Source organism: Saccoglossus kowalevskii, chromosome 12, assembly GCF_978046115.1.
Source record: "Saccoglossus kowalevskii chromosome 12, keSacKowa6.1, whole genome shotgun sequence".
Lineage (NCBI taxonomy): Eukaryota > Metazoa > Hemichordata > Enteropneusta > Harrimaniidae > Saccoglossus > Saccoglossus kowalevskii.
Genome location: NC_140652.1, coordinates 4,860,139 through 4,869,289, shown reverse-complemented (window position 1 = coordinate 4,869,289; position 9,151 = coordinate 4,860,139). Strand labels below are relative to the sequence as shown.

At 35.5% G+C, this 9,151-nt stretch overlaps 1 long non-coding RNA gene across 1 annotated transcript; it reads right to left on the bottom strand.

Annotated features, from left to right (window-relative positions):
• Nucleotides 1–240: 240 nt before the first annotated feature.
• On the bottom strand, nt 241–1,157 carry LOC146735444 (uncharacterized). Its single transcript, XR_014931069.1, has 2 exons — nt 764–1,157; nt 241–487 (listed from the first exon to the last, which is right to left on the bottom strand). It is a non-coding gene; the product is annotated as an uncharacterized LOC146735444 (long non-coding RNA).
• Between the last annotated feature and the right edge of the window lie 7,994 nt (nt 1,158–9,151).

Sequence of the window (9,151 nt, the reverse complement as noted above, 5' to 3'; positions counted from 1 at the left end):
GGCTGTGCAAAATGTTTTTTCTCCTCTTTGTTTTTGTGCTATTCTTTTTCTAGTGTAAAATATTTTTTCTCAAAGATGTAGGCGTGTCAAATTTGTTCTTGTTTTTGATCTCTACAGGATTTTTTCAATAATATTTTCCTGTTAATTATTATTAAGAAGATGAAAGATTGTGGAGTGAGTGTGGGCGTGTACAAAAGGGTCAGCAAGAAGAACTATATAAGATAGCTGAAAATCATGAAATACCAGTTGAAAGATGTCACTTTTATTTGAGGGAAAACATAAAAAAAAGGAATATACAGTAACTCTACACACTTGGAACTTTCAAAATCTGTGTGCAAATGTAAAACTGATAAACATGCAAATGCTAAACCATTGCAACCATCAATACTGGTTAAACTTTTTTTTTCCCTTAACGTCCATAAATTCTGGTTCTTCAACTTCTTACGTTCCATTTATATAGTATTTCCTTTTTTTAAATTGTCATTATCTGCAAAAAATAATTCAGATTGCTATTAGCTTACAATGACCAGTTTTTAATTAAGACACTTTGTAATCAATTTTGGAAACAAAAATGTGTGGTGTCTGTATTCTGGCATATTTCTGTCCTCACTAATAACAATGTGGATAAAATGACATCTTGTGATATGTCAATTTTTCCCCTATGCAACTCAGATATACTTCCAAAAAGATGATACCCGGTACATTCTGATTGAAAAAATATAAATATCAAATAAAACAGAATAACATCAAATTGTTTCCTAACCGAATATATTAGGGGTTGTGCCATATATACACACAGTTCATCTCTTGAGAGACTAGGACAGTACACAGTCCCTCTGTGGACAGTACATTGCTGTACTTGGGAACCTAATTTCTGAGAACAATAGGGGGATTTAACTTCCTACAAGAGACAAAAGAATGTTATGTAACAATGCAGCTGCATGATTTTGTCTTTCAAAGTAGGAAGCTGTGTACATACAAAATTATAGAGTCCCTCCACAATGGGAATGCCACCATGCATGTACAACTTCATCGATCCCCAGGTACTTTCACAAAATAAATAATTGTATTATAATCATGATCCAATACAATACCATATTTGCTCTAAAATTACATTTGTGGATACTAAATCATGAAAATATTACATATTTCGACCATTGAAGATCCCTGTAATTTACCTAAGCGCATGTGCTGCTAATAGAGTAATTATGTTAAGTGTAATATTGTTTCTATATTTTTTTTTCAAAATCAAAAAAATGATATTAAAAATATAAAAACAGTTTAGTTTGAAAAGTGAAATAATGGTATTCAGATGGTTATGATTTAAGCATGACCTTAGAAAACAGGGTCATGCAACTTCTGTCTGAGACAATGTGCAATGTGGGTTATAACCTCCTGTATAATCTCATTAATACATATACATGTACCTAGAAGATTTATACATCTGAAACAGTTTTTACTAGTATTCCCATTAGTCAGTGTATAACAAGTGCACTATGCTATATCTGTTCTAAATATGATGAAAAATCCACTTGTTATAATGACACAAATTTCCACAGGTCATTGTTTACTTTTAGGCAGTTTTGTTTCCTTGCAGAGAAAACTTACCATTTTTGTTTCCCTTTCCTGATTTCATAGTGGAATAAAAATTGTTAATTTTTAGTTTCACTCGCATCAATAGAATGGACTTGGCTATTCAAGTTTTGATCAAATTTAATTTTTCTGATTATATTCCAACCACAAAATTGTTTCATTTTGTGTAGCTACACCCTGGCAGCCATGTTTGGCTTATGAAACAGGAGAAGATGTAACAGTGGTGTTGACATAGATTTATTATCAGTTTCTCTAAGGTGTTAATTTGGGTAGGGGGATTATAACTAAGGTTACATGAAAGGGGTAGCCACAGTAGCATGTCCCTGTTCTCTAAGGTCTATGATTTAAGTACCGTTATATAGACTAAATATTTTTTTGTCCAAGTTGAGCAAGAGTACCCATGATCAATTTGGCTGACCCAGAAATGCCTAGGACATTTACTGACTGCATATTACACCTTCATTATATTTTGTTTAAGTCTCGCCCATTTGCCCCCTGTATCTTCAAAAGTAGTGTTCATGCTACACAAAGTACGGGCTAAGATTTAAGCTAATCTCATATGTTTGAGTTCATGCACAGAAGGAAACAATGGTTAGCACGGGGTAAGGAACGCCCAAACTTATTAAGAATAGGCAAAATCTTCAGAAATTTTAACTATGAGTGCTCAGTAAGTAGGAAGGTTAGTTCTACAGCTATAAAACAATACCAAAGCAAATTCAGAAAGTGCAAATTGCAGAATAACAGGAAGTAGCACAGTATCTCATCATCGGTACATTTTTTCTTGAGTCAATCTCTCTATATGTGTTAGCGTTGATTGTCATGCAGGAAATGGCACACCAAAATAAAAAGTTATAAATATAGTAGTAAATCTCCTAAATGAACATTAAATACAATGGTTTTTTTAGCCGAGCTAAGCGTTCATGCATGCATGTTTTGTTTTGCCTGTGCTAAGGCTTTGGACTGACCAGATTTACTCTGTACCTAGTATTTCTTAGCCTGTATTCATGCACATTTTTTTAGCACAGGTTAAGGTATTGGACCTCTTAGCCTTTGCTAAAGAGCTCTACGTGAATCTACGAATAAGTGTCTTCTGTTTATTCCTACCTTAGGCGCATACATTCAGGTTCACTTCCCCTTTATATTGATCTCTACAACTCATTCAAATCAAATCAAAGATGAGCAAAGAATATTAGATTCAATTGAAATTTAGTTTAAATCCATGCTAAATTAAAAGTTATTTTGAGTATGAGTTTTACTTTTTTCTTTTGTGCGCAAAGAAAAATGAACTGTTGCACACTGTAGGCATATATCATCTATACTAGTTTACAGGAAAAAGGGATTCTGTATGGTATTTGATGTTATGGGCATAATATATACATGTATAGTTAATACATGATTATTAAATTAGATTTCCCAGTGTACAGTACACTATTGCTGGTATTGTCTGAAGAGAAAAAAAAAACAATATACATAGTCTTCAAAAATTTAAAAAAAAAAAAATTTTGCAGTCAGTTAAATTATTTTATAAAAATAATTTGAAAACATTGCCATGAATGGAAACAAATTTACGTTGATGTTTTTTTGCAGATTTCAGGAGTTGGAAATAACTTTTGTTTATACTTTTCTTGTATTAACAAACATAGGAGCTAATCCTCATTAACACCTACTTGAGCTTGTTGTTTGACAATTATGAATAATAATGAAGCATTACTTACACAGTGTGCCATGACTGAACAAAAACGAAAGCCCCAAAAGACTATCCTGCTACATAAACAACAACAAAAGTATCTAATATTGTATTGAAGTCATTGTAAAATGGTAAAATAATTACAAATTCATACCTTGATGTGCCAGTTGCAGTACTGCAATCGTCCTATGATTCAACACCATCTAAATACTCCGCAAGTTATGCAGTCCACCAGCAGTCACTGGCATCAGCGTTACTATGAAATTTCACTGGGGATCGAGGCAATATTCGCGAAATTTCATTTAAGTGTACTTGGAAGCGCCAGTGAAACTTGGGGAAAAATAAATTCCCACACGTATATTGAGGCTGTTTTCTGGGCCATTATATTTAGAGACATGAACAAAAATACTGGTCATTTTATGTATGTAATGAAAAATAAAATGACCATTATACTGCCCATAAAAAAAAATGTTCATCAACTCCATCATTTAAAATGCAATTGTAATTATTCTGACCAGTATAAAAAACATGGGTCATTAAAACCACCATTTTAAAAACACTGGTAAATATTTTGGCCACTTAAAAAATTCTGGTCAATACTCTGGCCATTAAGAAAATAGTGGCCATTATAATGGCCAGAAGTGACTTTTTAAAGGGGTCTGAGGGGTGTAAAAACAGTGTTAAAGTGAAATGAAGAATTATTTTAACCTTCTCACTAACCTAAAAGCACAAATAAATATTCAAAAGTTTTGAAAATTAAAACTTTCCGAAACGCGACGAAATATCCGAAAGTAATCCGGACGCTGTTTAAAGTAAAATCCAGTGGAACACTTTGAATGTGAAAGTAAAAGTCAGTGAAACACTTTGAATGCCAAAGTAAAAGTCAGTGGAAAGCCTTGAATGTCAAAGTAAAAGTCAGTAGAATGCTTTGAATGTCAAAGTAAAAGTCAGAGGAACACTTTGAATGCCAAAGTAAAAGTCAGTGGAAAGCCTTGAATGTCAAAGTAAAAGTCAGTAGAATGCTTTGAATGTCAAAGTAAAAGTCAGTAGAATGCTTTGAATGCCAAAGTAAAATTCAGTGGAATGTTTTGAATGCCAAAGTAAAAGTCAGTGGAACACTTTGAATGCCAAAGTAAAAGTCAGTGGAATGCTTTGAATGTCAAAGTAAAAGTCAGTGGAACATTTTGAGTGCCAAAGTAAAAGTCAGCGGAACACTTTGAATGCCAAAAAAAAAGTCAGTTGAACACTTTTAATGCCAAAGTAGAAGTCAGTAACATCAGAGTAACATCAGAGAAATGCTTTGAATGCCAACGTAAAGATCAGTGAAACACTTTGAATGTGAAAGTAAAATCCAGTGGAATGCTTTGAATGCCAAAGAAAAAGTCAGAGGAACACATTCACTATGACAGTAAAAGTCAGTGGAACACTTTGAATGCCAAAGAAAAAGTCAGTGGAACAGTCTGAATGCCAAAGTAAAATACAGTGGAACACTTTGAATGCCAAAGTAAAAGTCAGTGGAATGCTTTGAATGCCAAAGTAAAAGTCAATGGAATGCTTTGAATGCCAAAATAAAAGTCAGTGGAATGCATTGAATGCCTAGGTAAAAGACAGTGGAACACTTTGAATGCCAAAAAAATGTCAGTTGAACACTTTTAATGCCAAAGTAGAAGTCAGTAACATCAGAGTAACATCAGAGAAATGCTTTGAATGCCAACGTAAAGATCAGTGAAACACTTTGAATGTGAAAGTAAAATCCAATGGAACACTTTGAATACCAAAGTAAAAGTCAGTGAAAAACGTTGAATGTGAATGTAAAATCGAGTGGAACACTTTGAATGCCAAAGTAAAAGTCAGTGGAACGATTTGAATGCCAAAGTATGAGTCAATGGAATCCTTTGAAAGTGAAAGTAAAATCCAGTGGAACACTTTGAATGCCAAAATTAACACCAGCGGAACACTTTGAATGCCAAAGTAAAATCCATTGGAACCCTTTAAAGTGAAAGTAAAGGTCAGTGGAACACTTTGAATGCCGAAGTAAAAGTCAGTTGAACACTTTGAATGCCAAAGCAAAGTCCAGTGGAACACTTTGACTGTTAAAATAAAAGTCAGTTGAACACTTTGAATGCCAAAGCAAAGTCCAGTGGAACACTTTGACTGTTAAAATAAAAGTCAGTTGAACACATTGAATGCCAAAGTAGAAGTCAGTGGATCACTTTGAATGCCAAAAAATAAGTCAGTTGAACACTTTGAATGCCAAAGTAGAAGTGAGTGAGGGTATACTCACAATTAAAGTTAATCTCTCCTCTAATGTCTGCTCCATCATCTTGTCAGCTTCCTTCATAGCTTTTTATATATCCGGATCAGGACTAAAGCGTTTACACCCACATAGTGCTTCTTTGCTTTGTGATCCACCATATGATTGTACAAACCTAGAAACATGTTGTAAATGATCATAATGAAAAAGTAGATGCACATCAACAAATGTTACCGTGCTAAGGTACACATGTTATATATGTTGTAAATGATCATAATGAAAAAGTAGACGCACATCAACAAATGTTAGAAGTGTCATGTCATAATAATCTTTATTCACCAAATTAATATAATTAATATAATTAACAAGCTACACATGTTATATATGTTGTAAATGATCATAATGAAAAAGTAGACGCACATCAACAAATGTTACCGTGCTAAGGTACACATGTTATATATGTTGTAAATGATCATAATGAAAAAGTAGACGCACATCAACAAATGTTAGAAGTGTCATGTCATAATAATCTTTATTCACCAAATTAATATAATTAACAAGCTACACATGTTATATATGTTGTAAATGATCATAATGAAAAAGTAGACGCACATCAACAAATGTTACCGTGCTAAGGTACACATGTTATATATGTTGTAAATGATCATAATGAAAAAGTAGACGCACATCAACAAATGTTAGAAGTGTCATGTCATAATAATCTTTATTCACCAAATTAATATAATTAACAAGCTACACATGTTATATATGTTGTAAATGATCATAATGAAAAAGTAGATGCACATCAACAAATGTTACCGTGCTAAGGTACACATGTTATATATGTTGTAAATGATCATAATGAAAAAGTAGACGCATATCAACAAATGTTACCATGCTAGGGTACACATGTTATATATGTTGCTAAGGATTATAGGAGAAATTACAAAGGAATTTTAATATAAGCATTGGTAGCTCTCAGATTTTAATATTTTGAAGACAAGCAATATTTATTGATGCTTGTAAGGCTACCCTAATTAAAAATCTATAAAAAAAAATATACAGGGACTTTTCTAGAAAAAAACTGCAAGAGGGAGCACTGCAATTCAGCGGTGCCACCAAGTTGGGGAGATAGGGTTCTCCCTACCAGGGTGTGGAGTTTTTGATAATTCTAAGTTAAAATGGAGCATTCTATGGCTTCCTTAGGGCCAACATTATCAAACAGCTCACAGTTGAAGACTGTGGCCACATGTGATCCCTGGTCATTCAGAATTTTATAGTGGCCAGAGGATCTGCTTCCCAGGATAAGGAAGAGCATGGCCATGGCATGAGGGTGCTGCACCCCTGTTCCCTTGTTTAAAAAAAATCCCTGAATATAATATTTGCACATAATTTGTCTCATATACAGTCAAAACTCGTTAATACGAACTCGGTTACAACGAAATACCGGTTACAACGAACGAACACCGAAGTCCCGTTTGAAAATCCATTATCCCTAGGGTAATTGACAACGCTTAGAACGAACTTGTTTATTACGAAAACCCGCTTAGTACGAAAGGATTTTCTCTGAAAAACAATGGTCTGTAACACCTATAGCGAACATTTCATTCGCTCAAACAGCTGCGAAATCCTAAAACGAACCGCCAAATACACGGTGTTACGCTTCCGCTGTTGGCAGTGGGCTTGAGCTGTGCAGCGTAAAATAAAAACAATGTAGCCATTCACTGGGCGTGAAAATCTTTTGTGTACGTGACTTCCAGTGTCTAGTCACTTTCGACGCCCTTGCTGCTCGAGTTTTTAATTTTAAGATTCACAATACAAAAGTGTGAAGCATGGACGCTGTAAATTTTAGATAAATTACGGCGACTACGAGTGAGATGCCAGTTTCCGTCCTGACTTCAAAATGTCAACTCGTGTCAAACGGCGTGCCTTGTTGTTGGACTGTAAAGTCCAAATAATCAAAGCGATTGAGTCGGGCATTCGTCACGGCGATGTCTGTCGAAAATTTGATGTTAAACCCAGTACACTGTCAACGATTTTAAAGAAAAAAACTGATGTTTTGAAGATGTTCGAACACAACAAAATTGAGCCGTGCCGGAAGCGAATGCGGTTTTCAGCAGTCGACGACGTTGAGCAGGCATTGCTGAAATGATTTACCAGTGCCCGTTCTATGAATGTCCCAATCAGCGGTCCTATCCTCCAGGCAAAGGCCGAAGATTTAGAACAGAGAATGAAGCATTCCGAATTCAACATTTGTATTTTCCATTTTAATATTATTTTAATAAACATGACAACGTTTATTTCAATACTATTTGTGTGTTTTTAATGCTTGGTCTAGTGTTTAAAATGGCGCCATAGTTTTGTTTACCCTGACTTATGGTAATTAGTTTGTTTCTGTAAAGCGCCCTCTAGTGGTGATCGGTTATTACGAACACCGGTTATAACGAATATATTCACCTGGGGTCTTGATATTCGCACTAACGAGGTTTGACTGTACAATCATTGCTAACTCAGGGGAATTTGTGAGTTGGAAACATTGGTGTTTGATGCACTGTGACTCTGCACCTTTGGAACATGCAAAACATTGGTGTTTGATGCACTGTGACTCTGCACCTTTGGAACATGCAAAACATTGGTGTTTGATGCACTGTGACTCTGCACCTTTGGAACATGCAAAACATTGGTGTTTGATGCACTGTGACTCTGCACCTTTGGAACATGCAAAACATTGGTGTTTGATGCACTGTGACTCTGCACCTTTGGAACATGCAAAACATTGGTGTTTGATGCACTGTGACTCTGCACCTTTGGAACATGCAAAACATTGGTGTTTGATGCACTGTGACTCTGCACCTTTGGAACATGCAAAACATTGGTGTTTGATGCACTGTGACTCTGCACCTTTGGAACATGCAAAACATTGGTGTTTGATGCACTGTGACTCTGCACCTTTGGAACATGCAAAACATTGGTGTTTGATGCACTGTGACTCTGCACCTTTGGAACATGCAAAACATTGGTGTTTGATGCACTGTGACTCTGCACCTTTGGAACATGCAAAACATTGGTGTTTGATGCACTGTGACTCTGCACCTTTGGAACATGCAAAACATTGGTGTTTGATGCACTGTGACTCTGCACCTTTGGAACATGCAAAACATTGGTGTTTGATGCACTGTGACTCTGCACCTTTGGAACATGCAAAACATTGGTGTTTGATGCACTGTGACTCTGCACCTTTGGAACATGCAAAACATTGGTGTTTGATGCACTGTGACTCTGCACCTTTGGAACATGCAAAACATTGGTGTTTGATGCACTGTGACTCTGCACCTTTGGAACATGCAAAACATTGGTGTTTGATGCACTGTGACTCTGCACCTTTGGAACATGCAAAACATTGGTGTTTGATGCACTGTGACTCTGCACCTTTGGAACATGCAAAACATTGGTGTTTGATGCACTGTGACTCTGCACCTTTGGAACATGCAAAACATTGGTGTTTGATGCACTGTGACTCTGCACCTTTGGAACATGCAAAACATTGGTGTTTGATGCACTGTGACTCTGCACCTTTGGAACATGCAAAACATTGGTGTTTGATGCACTGTGACTCT